Source organism: Ascaphus truei, chromosome 1 (assembly GCF_040206685.1).
Source record: "Ascaphus truei isolate aAscTru1 chromosome 1, aAscTru1.hap1, whole genome shotgun sequence".
Lineage (NCBI taxonomy): Eukaryota > Metazoa > Chordata > Amphibia > Anura > Ascaphidae > Ascaphus > Ascaphus truei.
In genome coordinates, this window is record NC_134483.1 from 442,813,800 (window position 1) to 442,834,305 (window position 20,506).

Consider the following 20,506-nt stretch of genomic DNA (forward strand, 5'->3'; position numbering starts at 1 on the left):
CAAACGTGCGGCGAGAAGCCACTTATCGCCGCTTATCGCCAGTTTGTCAAACTCACTCATCGTCTCGCCAGGAAAACTTGGCAAAAGGTGATGATAAGCGTTGAGACGGCACTTAGGGAAAAAAATGCATTTTTCCTGCATCGGATTGATTCCGGGAGTCTCCGGAGCGGATATCAATTAATATCAGCACTCGAGACCCCCGGCATTAATCCCATGCAATAAAAATACATTTACAGTCAACTTCATTACCTTAGCGGCTAACCGCCAAGGCAATGCAGGGGTTAAGGGGCAACAGCAGCTTTATTGGGAGATGAGGGGGTGAGTGAAGGGGTACTTGGCCTTTCACTCACTCCCTCTGCCCACAATAACATTACAATATATAATAAGCACCAATACATAACACCCCCTGTACCCCCGCATAAAACCATTTTAATTTAATTTCACAAAGAATTGACAACATAGGCCGACGGGTGTCCCCGCGTGGTCCCCACAGGTGTCCGGGGGTCCTCTGGTGGTCCCCGTGGGCGTCCGGGGGTCTTCGGGTGGTCCCCACGGATCATTGCAGGCCTGCAGTACCAACACTGTTGTAAAATAAATAAATCTGGCATACATTGCAATAAATAAACTTCCCCCCACTCCCCCCCACCAAACACAAACAGTACAGTAATGTGCAAAATAACTATTTTCCAGATATGGATGGGAATGGGCTCATTTGCCCATTATTAAATCAAACATTAGCCAAGCAGCATAAATAAAGTAAATAAAACCGTTCACTTACCCCTGCCATTATGAAGGGCGTCCTCGTCAGCATACTGAAGGGCCATGTCCTCCGATGCCAGCAACAATACATTAAAAAATACAATCTAATGGCCCCCAAAGTCCTTTATCACCGTAGCGGTTAATAACCGCTACAGAAATTAAGGGGTTAACCCTGTCCACCGCTACCCACCCTGGAGGCCTAAACATCCACCCGGACCCATTATACCCACCCTATACCCATTGATTGGTATAGTGGTACATCATACCCATATAATATAGACATGATAAGCCACTATAGCACTCCTTCATGATGGCAGGGGTAAGTAGAACGGTTTTATTTAATTTATTTATGCTGCTTGGCTAATGTTTGATTTAATAATGGTCAAATGAACTATTATCCGGATCTGGATAATCGTTATTTTGCACTTTACTGTACTGTGTGTGTTTGGTGGAGGGGGTGTAGGTGTATTTATTGCAATGTATGCCACATTTATATTTTTACAACAGGGCTGGTACTGCAGGCCAGCAGAGACCCACCGGAACCACCCAAGGACCCCCGGACACCTGTGGGGATACCCAGGGACACCCGCCGGCCTATGTTATCAATCCAGTGTGAAATGAAATAAAAATGGTTTTATGTGGTGGTACAGGGGGTGGGTTATGCATTGGTACTTAATACAAATTGTAATGTTTATTGGGGGCAGAGGGGGTGAATGAAGGGCCAAGTAACCGCTTCAATCAACACCTCTGCCCTCAATAAAGCAGCTATTGTGCCTTAACCCCTGCTTCCCGAGTTACAGGCCCAGATATGGGGTGCCGGTATCGTCTTCATTATTTAAATGTCCCGCGTCACATGACGTGGACGATTTAAAAATGACGGCAATACTGGCACCCAATGCCCCATACCAGGGCCTGTACCTCGATAACCAGGGGGTCGCTGAGGCTGAAATCAAAGAGCGTTACTTTCAGGAGACCCCCTGCTCCTGCACACTATTAATACAAATTACATTAAAGGAGCTTCATTACCTTAGCAGATAGCCGCTACAGTAACGAATGTGTTACATTTTTTATTATGGTATTATTACTAGTGTATGGTCGCAGGGGGTCTCCGGAGTAGAACCGCATTGATTTGAGGTCCAGGGACCCCCTGCTTTCCGAGATACAGGCCCCATTACAGGGTGCCGGCATCTCCTATGCATTGAAATGTCCCGCATCACGTGACCGTGGGACTCAAAAGCATAGGAAATACCGGCACCCCATAAAGGTGCCTGTATCTTGGGAAGCAGGGTGTCCCCGGACCTCAAATCAACGTGGTCCGGAGACCACCTGCTCATCTACACTAGTAATAAAATTACAATTAAAAATGTTTTATTTCGGCGGAGATTTGCACAGAGAGGTGTCTCTCTCTCTCTCTGCAGCAGATAGAACTCACTGGGTGAGCCCTTTTCAGAGAGACGATCTTCACATCGTCGGCTACTCGCCATGTTTGTTGTTATCACTGTTATTCGGGGGTTTTTCTGCATACCATGATAGCAATGCTGTAAAAAATGGCGATTTAAAAACCCTGGCGATTTTTTTTATCGGCACTTACTGCATGAGGCCCTAAATTGTCTAAGGTACTAAAATCAGAGCACACTCTTATTTCTCTACAGAAGTTCTTGGATAAACTGGAAACTTGGGCATGTAAATGGCAGATGAGATTTAATACAGACAAATGTAAGGTTATGCATTTGAGAAGAAGAAAAGCATATGTGCTTGTAGATAGCAGGCTTAGCAATAATGCTCAAGTCAGGTAGTAGCTGCAAAGGTAAATAAGATATTATCTTGCATAAAACAGGGTATAGATGGAAGGGAAGAAAGCATAATTTTGGAACTGTAGTAGCTAGGCTCCCCCCTGGGTTCCCTTTCCATTCCCCTTATCTCTGCTATAGTGCAGAAGGCTGCAGGCTGTTGCAGCGGGCGACTGCGTCGCAGTCAGTTTAAGGCATTAAATGCCCCTCCCCGTGGTGCAGTTCGCTTACTTGGCTAGGACCCAGTTATTTGGTGAATTAAATTGCAATGGATAGTATACTATTGGTCACGCCTCCTTCAGGACAGTTCGGTTTGGACAGTGTTCCCCATTATAAATAATGCATCTGCTGGTCTAGCATTCTAGCAGCAGTGGGGATCACGAGCTGTGGTAATATCGGCCTCAAGATCACTGAAGGTCATCTGATTGTTGATATAATTTAATAAAGCTGTAGTCTCATTTCCCCATATAAGCGATGTGTGTCTATTTCATTCAAAGGTAGAAGAGAAGGGCTCTAGGGCTTGCACAGAACACGCCTCAATGAAACATAATACACTTGACTGCAAGAAGGCAGTTTTAGTCCATGGGTATCAACCCTTGTCCTGTTATGTTGATCAAGAGGGATACAATAAGAAAAATTAATACAGAAAACATTATTTCTGACCATTAAATAAAAAAATATTTGTAATATCCTGGTTCAAAATAATGCTGTTGTAGTGGTTCTCTATTCATCTACAAATGTGAGACAACCTACAGATTTTCAGAACTACAGATGTGCCTTTCCTCAAAGAACCTATCCAGTTTCACCCTAAATTCTGTAACTGATTTTGGAGTTACTATTTTCTTTGAGAGCAAATTCCACTGCCTGATTACTCTTTGATTAAGAAATGTATTTCCTGTGATCAATGTAAACGTTCATTTGCCAGCTTTCATTTTACACAATGTCTTCTTATTTGTATATCTGATTTCAGTGCAATAAAACCCACATTTGATTATTGATGTATTTTGTTTAGAGATGTATGCATAATAATGGTTTTTCACATGAGTCTTCTTTTCTCCACTGGAAAATATTCCATTACCGTTTTCCGCAGTAGGCTTAGAATGAATAATTAATTGTGTTTGTCATCACTCTGTGACATAGAAAAGCACAAAGGGAGCAAATTAACAGGAAAAAGAATTGAAACCGTATTTTCATGTTCTCAGCACTATTTACTTCAAATCATAATGCTCTTTCATTCAGGTCTTTGTCAGATATTTCCTGTGTATTTAATAGATAGGAAAATGTGCATATCAATATATTATATTATGAGTAAATCTTGGATATTACAGTGTTATTTTGATATACTTTCATTGACATGAATGGCAGGCAATGTGTGATTATGCTGCGATCATGGTTAATACACTTCAATGAATCACCCCCTTTGTCTTAAATAAATCTTTGTGTTCCACTGCAACATTCAAACACATAATATAAATTGACAGAAAGCAACATGACTCGTCAAAGTCTTGCACGAAGCACCACGTATAACAGTCCAGATAAGCCATTTTGCATACATAGATGAGTAGATCTATGTAAAAGACTAAGGGGCCCATGCTATAATCCCACTTTAAGGGATGACATCACATCTTTTTGAACAAATGTGTCCTATCAAATGGTACAGCATCAATGAGATTGTCTTCATTCCCATTGGCTGTAATACCATGTGATATAGCCATGTGGTTTTAAGGATGTGACAGACCTCCCTTTGAGATGACATCACATCCTTAACAAACTAAAAAAAGAGGCGGGCACATGATACAGCGTCCAGTCGGATTGGAGCTGTACCATCTGACCATAAAATGTGACATCACAGGCCCTATATAAGGCCTGTATTGTGTGTCTCATTTTAACTCAAGAAGCCGACGAGAGAACATCCTGTTCTGGATTTACCATTGGGTTTTGGATTGACAGATGAAGATTAAAGAAAAGATAAAAATAATGACAGATGAAGATAGAAGACGGTGATAGAAGATAAAAGAAAGAAGATTTTTTTTTTACCTGATGCTGGTCTTCAATGAGGATGGCGTCGGATTGCGGGTGATGATGTCGCAGTATGAGAGATTGCAGATACAACGGGATTCGGAGGGTGAAGACTTCTAAAGGTAAGTAAAATATTGAATGTATGTAAATGTCTTTTTTTCATTTTTTTCATTGTATTTATTTATTTTTATGTTTGTGATTGCCCATTGACTGATAATGTATTAATCTGTGCCCCTTTAGGGTACAGATAAATACAGTGACAGCCAATACATTTTATGCAAATGCTTGTTTTGAATTGATTGTATTTTTTTCTATTTGTTTTTATTGTTTGGATTCAATTGTTTGGAATTTGGATGGCTTGTTTTTAGTACATTTTAGGATTGGTTAGCGTTATAAATTAATTATTTGTTTTGTTGACTAGTGTTCAAAATTAATTAATTATTTTGTTGGTTAGTGCTTTTATTTATTAAATTGATTGGTTGGCTAGTGCTTTTATTTATTTAATTGGTTGCCTAGTGCTTTTATTTATTTATTTAATTAGTTGGCTAGTGCTTTTATTTCTTGAATTGGGGTGTTTAGGTGCTTGTGTATATCTTCTATTATTGTGTATTTTTGGCCTTCATGCTTTTTTTATTAGGGTGACCATTGACTGCTATTGTGGCTTATCATGCCCATATTATATTGTATGATGCACCACTATGCCAATCAATGGGTAGAGGGTGGAGGGTGGGTGGGTATAATGGTCCCGGGTAGGTGCTTAGGCCTCCTGGGTGGGTAGCGGGGGAGGATGTGTTAACCCCTTAATTACTATAGCGGTTATTAACCGCTACGGTGATTAAGGGGTTTGGGGCGATAAGATTGTATTTTTTCTAGTATTCTTTCTGGCAACGGAGGACATGGACTGGAGTATGCTGATGAGGATGCCCTTGATGATGGCAGGGGTAAGTACACAGTTTTATTTACTGTATTTATGCTGGCTGATGTTTGATTTTATAATGGGCAAATGAGCTATTATCCATATCTGGATAATAGTTATTTTGCCCATTTCTGTATGTGTTGGGGGCGGGGGAGTGTAACTATTTCAATGTATTGGAAAAAAATGTGGCCACAGGATTGGTACCGCAGGCCAGCGGGGACCCACAGGGACCACCCGTGGGTCCCCAGACACCCGTGGGACCACCTGAGAACCCCAGAAACCCATGGGGACTACCCAAGGACCCACAGACACCCGTGGGGACAACCTGGGGACCCCTGTACACCTGAAGGGACCACCCAAGGGCCCAGAGACACCCACAGTGACCACCCGATGGCCCACAGACACCCACGGGGACCACCTGAGAACTCACGCTTCCTCTGGTATCAATCATGTGGTGTGAGAGGAGGTGGGTATTAGTGTTTATTGTGGGTAGTGGGGGTGGGTCAACAGGGTATTTGGCCTTTGGTGGTTAGCGGGAGGCGTTAACCCCTTCATTGCCTTCGCGATTAGCCGTTAAGGTAATTAAGTTTTACGTAAATGCATTTTTATCGCATGGGATTCATGCCGGGGGGCTCCGGTGCTGATATTAATGGATATCAGCTCCGGAGACCCCCAGCATCAATCCGATGCAGAAAAAAAGAATTTTTTTCTAATTCCTGTATCACTGACTCTCAGCAGCTTCTCACCAGCATCACGCCAACTTTTCTTGGCGTGGGGATTTTGGGAGAAACTCGCCACTCTAGAGCCTCGATAGGCCTTGATAACCTAATTGTGGCTACTAGAATTGCATGAGTTTTCGAACCTGCCAATAAGTGGCTTATCGCCACTCACCCGGCGATTTTTTTATGACGGCTGAAATTTTGGGCGATTCATGCCTTTATCGCCCTCTTATCGAGGCTTACTGAATAGCAGTTGGCATAAGTGCTCGATAAGTGGCTTATCGACGCTTATAGCATAGGCCCCTAGCATTCAATGTATTTAAAAAGATTTAACTGTAATGGCAAAGCTTAAGTGGTCAGGTCTATGGGTGGAACACTTAAAACTCTTTATGCTAAAATTGTCATTAATTAGATTATATGATACATCACGTTTCTTGAGCTAACATGGTATCCTCAAAGCTAATTATATACAACAAAAAACATCCAAACTACATCTCATTTGCATAAGCCTAATGTCTTGTTATGGTGGAATAATGTTGCATTATCTTCCATTAACATGGCGTTATGCCAGCCTTGGGATTACTTCTATCCAGACCCCGAAATAGGACTCATGCTAAAGTGGAGAGAGAAAAAAGAGGAGAGGGAAATATGCAGAGAAATAACGCTCTATTATTTCAATTATCTTCATTGGTATGTGGGGAGCTCAGGTGAATCAACCCAAAAATAGGGAAAGAAGACATATAGTAAAGCCCGCTATATGCACAATTTTTTGGGGAAAATAATGCACAAAACTAACCCTATAGATACACTCACATGGGGTCAAGATAAAAAAGGCATAAAGCTTCCGTGGCTTGAAACTGCTCCTTCTACTTCCGAATCTTTTCTTGCAGTACTTCAATCAGAAATAAGATAGAGAGCAGAACATAGCAACATAGCATGTAGCAACAAGTATATTTAAGCTGTATCGCAAGGTATCTCACTCACATGTTTCAAGTATCAAAACAAATGTGCAAAGGAAACTGCAACAATATCAGCTGCTTGCCCAACAAGACCTCTCCAGACCCGCTTTCTCCAGCGTCTCATGTCACTACCAGGATTCCCGATGGTCTCGGCTCTCTCCACAGGGCGATGTCCTTGTATCAGCTGCACATTGTAACAGCACTCGGTCCTCTTAAACCTCAACGTGTTTCGCCAAATAGGCTTCCTCACGAGTAGTGTTACTCCCCACATACCAATGAAGGTCTCACTTTAGAGGAGTGAACACCCAGTCTGCTACAGGTTGGAGATCCAATTTCTCAGGGCAAAATTTCCTTTCCCAATTTTTGGAAAGATTTTGGAATCATGTTCTCTTAAGTTGACATTTATGTATATCTATATATGTGTCATGTTATTAGAAATATAGCACTTATTATGTCACGGTGGTCGCGCTTCTTACCTTTGGATTTTATTTTTTTAATTATGCTTAGTTGTGGATTTACAGTCATCCAGACACAGCAAAAGCCCTATTTTAGTTTCTGGAAGGAACGCCAAGTTTAGGTATAATCTAAATAACATATCGTTAAATCCACGTGTTAACCTTAACAGGCTTTTGTGGATAGGCAATGTTATGATAACACCTCATTTGCATGTCATCATCGCTAACATCCGTTATAGTTAGTGCTATGTTCTTTACAGCAGAATACATGGTTTAGAATTATGTTATGGTCTTTTGAAGATACACTATTAGTGTTAATGTGACGTTAAGTTACAGTCAAGGGGTAATCCGTAGACAGGGCAGAAACAGCAGGGGGGGATCCGTGGACAGGCCAGGAACAATAGCGGGGGAAATCTGTGCACAGGGTAGGTGACAACAGCAGAGTGGATCCGAAGTCAGGATAGGAACAGCAGGATAATCTGAAGACAGGATAAGAACAATCAGCATGTGAAAATAGGATCCAGCTAGCAAAGGTGTAAACAGGGCTGCAAACAGGGTCCAGTTGGCAAGATACGGTAGTTAAGAAGCCCTGAGTGAAGAGGGAGTTGCAATATTATAGGCCATAGGAGTTCATGTGAGCAGGATAGCACAGGTGTCTATTAAAAGATGCAGACAATGAAGTAGACCCAAGTACTGCAGCTGAGTTCTGACACGTTAGCACTACATTTAGTTTAAATAGTTTTTTTAATAGTTTTTGAAATACAGTAGATACTTTTTATTTTTATAGAAACACATATTGTTAAATTAGAGGGTTCAATACTCCACACCAGGGAAGTGCAAACTTTTGCTGCTGTGCCCCCTGTCTTGCCTGCCCCAGTGCTCGCGATCCCCCTACATTGGATCTGAGTCAAATGTCGCTTCGGGTCACGTGACGTCACATCACATGACCGATGGCGTCATTTGATGCGTGATGCTGCGTTGCCATGGCGACATGTCACACAGCCGTCTGAATCCCGGTAAGTTGAGAGTTGCAGAGGCCTCACATGATCCCCTGGCATTTTATTTAAATGCCCCGGGAAAGAGAGCGGGGCCACTGCAACTGCCGCGCTCCCCCAGAAAAATCTCCCGCCCCCTCTGGGGGGGTGCGCCCCCAGTTTATGCTCCAAACAATGCTCCCTCTATATATACACCCATTGAAAAATGTCACACTGTATTTGTAACAGGAAACAAACCTGTTCAAAAATGTGCCTCTAATCCAGCAGTGTGATGGTTAACTGCTGGTAGACAATTAACCAACACCACCTGGCTGATTACAGGTGTCAGAAAAGCCTGCCTCTGAGACAGTAAGAGAGATTCTTCCTGAGCTCACACGTGAACTGAGCTGACCTGACCCAGGAAGCAGAAAGAGCGGAGATCCCTGAGTCTCACAAGTGGGACTGAACGAGGAAACACAGAGATGTCTTGAGCTGCCAAAAGACTGCCAGCTGACAAATAAGACTTCTAATACTGAATGCGGAAATAGCCTGAGGAAAAGGTAGTAACCCAGGAAAGAGAGAAGCCTCCCCACTACAACAACAAGAGACAGATAAGACTTTCTTATAAGACTGTTATCTATATATATATGTATAGCAAATGGAAATATTACTGTATGCTCATTTGCATGTCTTAGACAGGTCTGCAACCCCGCCTTTCACCATTATCACCCAGCACACAGCACTTCCACTGCAGCAAGGGATTCTGGGAAATGACATGCAAATGACACACAGTGCCACTTTTTGCTTCAAAACCATTTTTAACATGGTTCCCTATAGGCTTAAGCTTGCTGCATGGTCACAGCTTTGAGCACAGCCAGGGTTAAGATGCATAGCCAGTAAACCATGTTAAAAATGGTTTTGAAGCAAAAAGTGGCACTGTGTGCTCATTTGCATGTCATTTCCCAGAGTCCCTTGCTGCCGTGGAAGTGCTGTGTGCTGGGTGATAATGGTGAAAGGCGGGGTTGCAGACCTGTCTAAGACATGCAAATGAGCATACAGTAATATTTCCATTTGCTATATGCTTTGCTGTGGAGGGTTTTTGTCACTTTTTTTTACCCACCATAACTTAACTAAGTCCGTCCGTATCTATCTATCTATCTGATCTAGTCTAGTCTCTATGATTTGGGCTTGTGAATTGCTGGGCTAACCACGCAGTTAAAGAGTGCTGGACTACAAGTGTAAATACTGTATACTCCAAAGTGGAGCAAATTTTGTTTGCGGATTTTCACATGTTTGCTGTGTTTAAAGCGACAGGCACAATAAAGCCTCATTTAAGTTTTCTTTAAACAGTCTCCATTGCGTGCCTCTGAACACGTCTTTTACAGTATTGATATTTGTATATTTTTATTGTTGATTTATAGTCATTTAAAGATAGATGTTAATTATTGTATTTTTTTAATTAATTGAGATTTGATGATTTAACCAACAGAATATATAATGGACATTTTAGCACTACTACACTGACAACCTAAGGCAGTAACTGATTTGCGAAATGTGTACAGGTTGGCTGTGATGCCGGTGGGTGTCATAGTCAAACATGCTGACGTCACTTGCACATGTTCGAGAGCTCCAATCTGGGGTAAAAGTTGAGCGGAGGACACCTATATCACTGTGGGACAGGAATAAGGTGGAAGCAATAAAAACCCCAGATCGCCCAGCTGTTGAACCCTTCCATTAACCCTGTCCGTGGTCAGGCAGCAGTGCACATGATTCCACTGACAGACAGGCAGACATCTGTTTGATATGTAACTGCTTTATTGTACTTGTATTTTTGGAAAATATATTTTTGATGCGAACCTTGTATGCCTGCGCTCTTTCTTTTAATTTATTTTGCTTTGATGGAATAAGCACCAGTAATCACGGGAGTGTTAGTAGCAGTAGAATAGGAAATCCGCACTGGTGCTGTCCCATATGAGTGATGCAGCTGGGACTCACGTGCAGCCTTCAATAGGAGTACTCCAAAATCTCCTGTGGAGTGAGCTCTCTGAAGGGAGCTCACAGTGTGACACAAAGACAAACAAAGAAAACGCACTGTGAACCAGTATAATATGTAAAAATATCTTTCTTTTGAAATACACACATTATACTGGTTCACAGTGCGTTTTCTTTCTTTTTTTTTTGTCTGAGTGTTAGTAGCAGCAGAGATTCAATGGGAACATAGATAGAAAAGTACAACGTGGATTTTTTTTTTTTTAAAAAGCATCAAGAAAATGTTCAGTGACAAATTACAAGTGTTCTGCACGTGGGTAATTTAAAGAAATACTTGATTTTTATTTTCATTCGTTCTTAAATAGTCACAAGATCAGAATCTCACTTTCACATACTGTGCAGTGGTATGAAGACGTAGTCACCCCCTAGCCCCCAACTCTTTCAACTTACACTTTACAAGAAGAATCAACAAAAACTACACCAAGATGATAGTTAGAGAATGCATGTAGAATATAAAGAAGTAAGATTTACAGAGGAAAAACAGATTCATCTCAATTGCATAAATATTGAACCCCTTTGCTACTGCAGCCTAAATCAGTTCGGGTCCAATTTAATTCTTTTAAAGGTCACAAAATGAGTGAAATAGTTTCAGCCTGTGTGTAATCAAAGTGGTTTAACATTTAGATCATTTCCTTCACGTATATAAAGATTTTCATGCTGCAATTCACACAGTGATCCAACAAAGCAACCATGAAGGCCAAGGAGCTTTCGAAACACGGCAGGGATAAAGTGGTAGAGAGGCACAGAGTAGGAGAAGGGTTCAAGAAAATTTCAATGGAGCTGATATCCCGCCCAGCAAAGTGAAGTCCATCATTAAGAAGTAGAAGATGCATCATACCACCCAGATACTACACAGATCAGGTCACCCTGCAAAACCGAGAAGCCGGGCAAACAGGAAACTAGTTCGGGATGTCACTCTGAAGCCAACAATGACCTTGAGAGATTCTGCAAAGTTCTGTGTCTGAGATGGGAGCCAGTTTTCACACATTAACAATAAGCCGGTCCCTACATGAAGCTAGTCTCTATGGATGGGTGGCAAGAAAGAAGCCATTACTCAAAAAAACTCATCTTAAATCATGCAATAAGCAGCACACTGCCCACGGTGCCAGCACTCCATGATAAAGCACTTTGTCGTGCAAAACACATAGGAGGTTATTCACCTCCTTTTGGTAATGTTTAATACAAAATATATATTTATTTTTATACCACCTTGCTCCCTGGGCAGTGCGCTGCTTTTTGCCTTTTTTGTAGCTGTTTGGACTTCTATCAGCGGCTGGATAAGCCACCAACGAATCTAGTTGGCTCTAGCAGTGGTAAGATCTGTTGAAGAAATTATTACTACTCAGGATTTACTACAAGTTTAGGTGAGTTTCTGGACTTTTATAACATATTTTTCTCCAATGAGGTTGCAGCGGAGTGATAATATACTTTTTTTGACTGTGGCCTTCAGGAGAATTAAGAAGTATTATGCATTGGTCACTCACTTAGTAATACATTATACCCACTCCATATTAGAGTTCTACCTATATGGTTCACACATTGAAAAGGATTTATAACATATCAGGAACTGTTGGAGCACCCACTATTCCCATATCTTCATCTTAAATCAGGTATGGAGTTGTCAAAAAAGCATATAGATGATACTGCAGACATGTGGAAACAGGTTTTGTGGTAAGACGAAACAAAAATTGAACTTTTTGATCTAAATTTCAAGCGTTACATCTGGCGCAAGCCCAACACTGCACATCACCCAGTCAACACTTGCGTGTACTGACTGATCCGTGTGGTTGATTTGAAGTGCTGGTTGTTTAAAGTGTGTGCAGTTAGAACCAGAAGGAAAGGGAAGTACTGAGTAGACTAGCAGGGGTGGCTGTTTTTGGGGAGTGTGCAGTGGGTTAATTTATCTTTAAAGTGTGCTGTAATTTGAAGCCTGTAACTTTTTTTCCCCCTTTCTCCTGCCTGAGGCAGAGTGGATGTGGTTGGTTAATTGGCTGGCCTAACACACCTGCATTGGGTGGGGTTAGTTAATTGATAACCTAACACACCTGGTGGATGTCCCTATTTAAACAGAGGCTTCTAACGAATCCTTGCTAAAGCTTGCGTGTACTGACTGATCCGTGTGGTTGATTTGAAGTGCTGGTTGTTTAAAGTGTGTGCAGTTAGAACCAGAAGCAGTTAAACAGGGTATAGTATATTGAAGTACAGTTTACTGTTAATACTTCTAAACTTCATAGTTGCTAGAATGAGCAGGATTGAAAATGCCACTCAATGCACAACTTGCAACATGTATGTGCACTTGGAGTAGCTGTTCCAAGGAGCATACCGCTGTGAGAGGTGTGTGCGGGTGGTGTCTTTAGAATCAGAGATTGCTGATCTGAAGAGGCAGCTTGCAATATTGAGGTACATTGGCAATCTTGAAAGGGAATTAGAGCTCACTGAGCAGGCCCTTGCTTCGAATAGTGGTGCAAATGGTGGCGCTGTCAGTGAGGAGCAGGTAGGTAGCTTGGTTGCCGTTAGTGAGGAGCAGGTAGGTAGCTGGGTGACAGTTAGGAGGGGAAGCAGGGGCAAAAGGGAGAGGCAGGTCGTTTCTGAGCTGACACATCCCAATAGATTTGCCATGTTGAGTGAAGATTTTGGAAATGTCGGGGCAGAAATGGCAAGGCTGGGGGAGACTAATTCCTCTAGCAGCCAGGGGAATAGTTCCTCCAGCACAGTGGGGACTCAGGATGCTCATATACAAAGAAAGATTGTGGTGGTAGGGGACTCCATTATTAGGAAGGTAGATAGGGCAATCTGTTGCCATGACCGCATGAACCGAACAGTTTGTTGTCTCCCGGGTGCTCGGGTTCGGCACATTGCGGATCAGGTAGACAGATTGTTGGGGGGGGGTCTGGAATTGACCCGGCGGTCTTGGTACACGTTGGCACCAATGACAAAGTTAGAGAAAGATGGAGGGTCCTTAAAAATGATTACAGGGATCTAGGCCAAAAGCTTAAGGCAAGGACCTCCAAGGTAGTATTTTCTGAAATACTACCAGTGCCATGCGCTACCGCAGGGAGACAGTCAGAAATCAGGGAGGTTAATGCATGGCTAAGAAAGTGGTGCAGGAAGGAGGGGTTTGGGTTTTTAGAGCACTGGGACTCCTTTTCTGAGAGGTGCCATCTATATTCTAGGGACGGATTGCACCTCAATGAAGAGGGATCTTCTGTGCTAGGGGGGAGAATGCTAAAAAGGTTGGAGGAGATTTTAAACTAGGCTGGAGGGGGGAGGGGAATGAAACAAATAATGAACTAAAAGGAATATAGGAGAATACAAGGTGGTATGGAGGTAGAATGGGGCAAGTGCGAGTTTGACAAGCAGTGAGACACCCATAGTAAATACAGATAATACTAGAAAACTTCTGAAGACTAAACCAAGTGGACGCAGAAAGGAAGGAGCAGATAAGATAATAGTATAGGCTGAAAAAAAACTTAAATGCATGCTTGCTAATGCAAGAAGCCTGACAGATAAAATGGGGGAGCTTGAATTAATAGCTGCAAGGAGCAGTATGATATCATAGGCATTACTGAAACATGGTGGGATGAAACTCATGACTGGACAGTTAATTTAGAGGGGTATTCCCTTTTTCGGAAGGATCAAACAAATAGAAGGGTAGGTGGAGTATGTTTATATGTTAAACCGGATCTAAAACCTATTATAAGGGATGATGTTTATGAAGGGAATGATGAAAATGTAGAGACTTTGTGAATAGAAATTAGCAGTGGAGGTAAAAGTATTAAGAAAATGTTTGTGGGAATATGCTATAAACCACCAAATATCTGTGAGATTGAGGAAGCTAAAATACTTTTGCAAATGGAAAAGGCATCAAAACTGGGTCATGTTTGCATAATGGGCGATTTTAATTATCCAGACATAGACTGGGGCAATGAGATTAGCATTACAACAAAAGGAAACAGGCTTTTGGGGGTGCTTAAAGACAATTATATGACCCAAATTATTGAGGAACCAACCAGGAGAGGGGCAATACTGGATTTGGTCATATCAAACAATGTAGAAGTAATAACAAATATTCAAGTCCTGGAACATTTGGGTAACAGTGATCATAACACGGTCTCATTTGAAATAAATTATCAAAAAATAGATTTCTTGGGTTCAACAAAGACCTTCAACTTTAGTAAGGCAGATTTTAATAAACTGAGGTCTAATCTAGTAGTAATACAATGGGATGATGTTTTTGCAGGAAAAAATGTAGAAGATAAATGGGCAGTCTTTAAAACATTGTTAGAAAAGCACACTTATCAGAGTATACCCTTGGGTAATAAGTATAAAAGAAATAAGTCAAAACCAATGTGGCTAAACTCCTTGGTGAAGCCAGTTTCCTGAAGTTTGTGGTTCAATACTATATCAACACCGCTGGTAGGGGAGGAAATGGACAAGAAGAGGAAGGCGTTTAGATTCTTTAAGTCAGAAGGGACGGAGACATCATATCAGAATTATAAGGAATGTAACAAAAATTGCAAAAGGGCAATCAAATTAGCAAAATGGATAATGAAAAAAGGATTGCAATAGAAAGTAAGGTCAACCCTAAAAAGTTCTTTAAGTACCTTAATAACAAAAAAATGAGAAAATAAAACATAGGACCCTTTCAGTGTGAGATGGGTAGGCAGATTATTGGAGATAAGGAAAAAGCTGAGGTATTAAACAAATTCTTTGCCTCTGTGTTTACAAGGGAACAATCAAGTTCAATAGTAGTGCCGCAGGAGGAAGCCACAACTTCCATATTAATGATCAATTGGTTTACTGAGGAAGAAGTACATGAGTGACTTGAAAAAATTAAAGTAAATAAGGTACCTGGCCCCGATGGCATACATCCAAGAGTTCTCAAGGAGTTAAGCTCAGTAATAGCCAAACCATTATATTTAATATTCAAGGACTCCATTTCCACAGGCTCAGTACCACAAGATTGGCGTAAAGCATATGTGGTGCCTATACTTAAAAAGGGAGCTAGATCACAACCGGGAAATTACAGACCTGGAAGCCTGACTTCAATAGTAGAGAAACTACTTGGAGGTTTAATACGGGATAATATTCAGGAATACCTAATGGAAAACAAAATTATTAGTAATAGTCAGCATGAATTTATGAAGGATAGATCTTGCCAAACTAACCTTATTTGTTTCTTTGAGGAGGTAAGTAGGAATTTAGACCAGGGTAATGCAGTTGATGTGGTCTACTTAGATTTTGCAAAGGCTTTTGATACGTTTTCACACAAGAGGTTGGTGTACAAAATAAAGAAAATTGGACTCAGTAATAATATATGCACCTGGATTGAAAACTGGTTAAAGGACAGACAACAGAGGGTTGTCATAAATGGAACTTTTTCAGGTTGGGCTAAAGTCGTGAGTGGAGTACCTCAGGGATCGGTACTGGGACCCCTGCTTTTTAACTTGTTTATTAATGACCTTGAGGTTGGGAGAGAGCAAAGTCTCCATCTTTGCTGATGATACTAAATTGTGTAAGGTAATAGAATCAGAGCAGGATGTAATTTCTCTTCAGAAGGACTTGGAGAGACTGGAAACGTGGGCAGGTACATGGCAAATGAGGTTTAATACAGATAAATGTAAGGTTATGCATTGGGATGCAAGAATAAAAAGGCGACTTACAAATTAAATGGAGATATATTGAGGGAATCCTTGATGGAGAATGATTTAGGAGTGCTTGTAGACTGCAGGTTTAGCAATAGTGCCCAATGTCATGCAGTAGCTGCAAAGGCAAACAAGATCTTATCTAGCATCAAACGGGCAATGGATGGAAGGGAAGTAAACATAATTATGCCCCTTTACAAAGCACTAGTAAGACCACACCTTGAATATGGAGTACAATTTTGGGCACCAATCCTAAGAAAAGACATTATGGAACTAGAGAGAGTGCAGAGAAGAGCCACCAAATGAATAAAGGGGATGGACAATGTAACTTATGAGGAGAGGCTGGCTAAATTAGATTTATTTACATTAGAAAAGAGGCGTCTAAGAGGGGATATGATAACTATATACAAATATATTCAGGGACAATACAAGGAGCTTTCAAAAGAACTATTCATCCCACGGGCAGTACTAAGGACCCGGGGCCATCCCTTAAGGTTGGAGGAAAGGAAATTTCACCAGCAACAAAGGAAAGGGTTCTTTACAGTAAGGGCAGTTAAAATGTGGAATTCATTACCCATGGAGACTGTGATGGCAGATACAATAGATTTGTTCAAAAAAAGGTTGGACATCTTTTTAGATGGGAAATGTATACAGGGATATACCAAATAAGTATACATGGGAAGGATGTTGATCCAGGGATTAATCCGATTGCCAATTCTTGGAGTCAGGAAGGCATTAATTTTTCCCCTTAATGGGGTTTTTTGTTTGCCTTCCTCTGGATCAATAAGTAAGTATAGATATAGGATAAAGTATCTGTTGTCTAAATTTAGCATAGGTTGAACTTGATGGACCTATGTCTTTTTTCAACGTCATCTACTATGTAACTATGTAACTATGTAACACTATCCCAAGTGTCAAGCATGGTGGTGACAATACCATGTTATTGGCATTCTTCTCTTTCAGAAGGGATTGGGAAGCTTGTCGGGATAGAAGAGAGAATAGATGGGGAAAAGTGCATGCGAATCCTTGAGGAAAACATTTTCGTGTAAGCCAAGACTGAAGCAAAGACTGAAACTGGAGAGGAAAATCCCATTTCAGCAGCACAATGACCCGAAGCACAAAGCCAACGCCACACTGGAGCGGTTGAAAAAGAAGAGAATTCATGTTTTTGAGTGGCCCAGTAAAAGTCCTGACTTTAACGCAGTAAAACATTTATGGCGAGACTTGAAGATTACAATCCGTCACCGATTACCCAACACACTTATCAGAACTGAATCAATTTTCCCATGAAGAATGGGCACAAATGGTGCCATCCTACTGTGCAAAGCTAGAAGAGACCTATTCAAAAAGACACATAGCAGTAATTGAAAGGTGCTTCTACCAAGTACTGACTTTAGGGGCTGAATACTTTTGCAACCAGTACATTTCACTGTTTTCTTTTTCCTTTGCTGATATTTAACCCCCTCCTCATATAACAAGGTTCAGTTTGACAACTACAGCTTTGGAGCTTAGAATTAAAAAAAAAGTTTGTTTGAAAAACTATGCATAAATTATTTATAATTCAACAAAATGTGACATTAATGGTAGGGGGTGAATACTTCTGCAAACCACTGTAACTTATTGTTAAACTTGATGCATAACGTTACAAAATTGTACTATATCTCATACAGCAACCGCACATAACAAGCAACACAATGTATTAAATAACAGCAAAAGCAATAAAGCTGCACATCTCTGATCCATTTTTAACTAAATAAAGATATCCATTATTTTCACTATGTCTTTCTTCCCCGGAATATTTATTTTTAATCTGTTCCACACAGAGATGCTACTTTGCATTATCTTTACTTTTCCTTTGCAAAGCAGCCGCTTGATTGCCCTGTAATTAAAACCCACATGCAGAGTAGAGGAGGATTGGTTTTCACATAATTTAGTTATTAGATTTTTTCTCTCAGTGTTCCGATTATTTCTGCCTGTCACTAAGGTTACATTATTGCTTTAATTTGACCCTAATGTTTTCTTTTGTGTAGGATATTTAATACCTTGGATAGAAGGCATCTGGTGTGATTAACAGCTACTACCACAAGAAGATAGTCCAGGCTTATAATGTGAAGTGCTAATACCAAGAATGTTATCCTGTACCACAGAAAAATGTGTTCTGTCTAAAACATTACAATTCACGTAGCATGCTTATAAGCTATAATAAAAAAAATGCCCAGTTATGTACATGAAATAATAAAAATTATAAATGACTACAAGATTACATGGACTGTGCTATTCTTCAGCACCCTCTGACATGGAAATGTAGTTGTGTAAGAGCCACTTCTAGTCCTTAACAACACTGATTAATCATACAGTATGATCATTATATTTTAACTGACAAATGTCTTAACCACTTAAAAGTGATATCTATGTACTGTATATATTTTAACTTGTAAAAACATAGATATATTCAATATAAAAACTATATCCAATAAAGTATCACAGTCACAAAACTTAAGAAATGAACAGTTTCTAAGGTAAGTTATTTGCTTTGACATACCGTATGAAATATTCATGTTTAGCTCTGTGAACTTTAAAATGCTGCTTCTATACACATATTTTATTCCTCAAGCATCAACACTGTGCTGTATTGTGATTATTAAGTGTGTCTGCAGTTAAAATGTGTAAAGTTTCATGACGGCAACATAGAATGTACCTGAGTTATGGTGTTATTGGTACATCACATGCTATATTTTCCCATCTCTGGGCTTGTGACCCTACTGTTAAGTAAAATATTAATGTAGGATATTCTTCCACCTTTCCTTCAATAATGGGTGCAAGAGCAGCAAACTCTTTCAATAGATTTACTTCTATACGTTTATGAACTAAAGGGCAGATTCAATAAGGTTTGATGGCCGTTACCAAACACTAAAGGTAATTTATAAAAAAATCATTGGGCATTCACTATTTAAAGGCTGATAGAGACATTGGGGCCTATGCAGAGAGCAGCGCTATTTGGAAATTCGCCATTTTTTGGAGAAAATCGCGCAGAAAGCAGCAGAAAATGGCGAGTTCCGAAAAACGCGCCAATTTTTCTTTTCTATTTGTAAAACTCGCCTCGCGGCTGGCGAGAACCTCAATCTCGCCAGTTTTAAAAATATCCTAATGCAGAGAGGCGCGAACGGCATCTAGCGGCTGTTCGCGCCAATAAAATGGCGCGATTGTCTCCTTTTTGCCTCGCCAGAAAAAATTGGCAAGAAGCTGCCGCTCGCGGCCATTGCAAAGGGAAAAAAAAGGCGCGAATTTGTTTTTACACGTTTCTGAAGCGCGCATCTCGCCAATTTAAACTCGCTACACGCATCCATGTTAAACATAGCAGAATTCGCACTTTTCTGCATATGGAGAATAAAACTCTCCAAATAAGCTACTTTTTAATAAATTCGCCAATTTTAAAATTCGCTGCTCTCTGCATAGGCCCCATTGTAAATACCTGTTGTCTCGTAGAGATAGGCAGAATTTTCACTGAAATCCGAATCCGCTGCAGATTGGCCACTTCCTTTCAGCAGCGGAATTCCTAGGGTCGGTCTCAAAAATGCACATTTGCAATTATTATGGAAGGATGCGTATATAAATAGGGGTGCAGCCTCAAGTTTAAGCCATTGTGTTGTAGGCAGGGGTTGGCCAAACATTTATACATTTACTTAATAAAACTTGTAGCTTAACCATTAACCTCTGCCTAACTGGACTGACCCTTGCCTGTCTGTATCCAGTCCACTCCCAGGGCTGGTGTCTGGCCTCAGTGGCCTGTGCTCTTTTCCTGGACTGTCTCTGTGTCTATATTATATAAATTATATAACAGTATATTAATATTAAAAAATTATTATATTATAATATTATTAACAACAATATTGTGACAATTAATTTTCAAGGAGGGTTAAACTTATATACACATTTAGTATATCTCATTCTCTGCACCTGAGGCCAGCAGCCACTGCCATTCCATTACTAAAGACTCCACATTGGTGTTACCACTGCCAGAGCAGCAGCAGGAGCAGCAGCAGCAACCAAGAAAATCAAGAACCATTAGCAAAGTACAAAAGCAGCACAGAGAGTAAATCAAAATCACTCACTTTCATTTTTTTACTCTATTCTCTCTCTCGTTCACACACACAAAACAGTCCACTGACCAGTGACCCTGCCACGCCAGTGCCACCACTAGTTAATAAAAAATAATACAAA

At 40.7% G+C, this 20,506-nt stretch overlaps 1 long non-coding RNA gene across 1 annotated transcript in view; it reads left to right on the plus strand.

Moving 5' to 3' along the window:
• LOC142471647 (uncharacterized) overlaps window positions 1–18,532 on the plus strand; it is a 45,404-nt gene extending 26,872 nt beyond the window's left edge. The window contains exon 5 of the long non-coding RNA XR_012789537.1: window positions 18,316–18,532. This is a non-coding gene — a long non-coding RNA (uncharacterized LOC142471647). The remainder of the gene's footprint in view (window positions 1–18,315) is intronic.
• The last annotated feature ends 1,974 nt before the right edge of the window (window positions 18,533–20,506 follow it).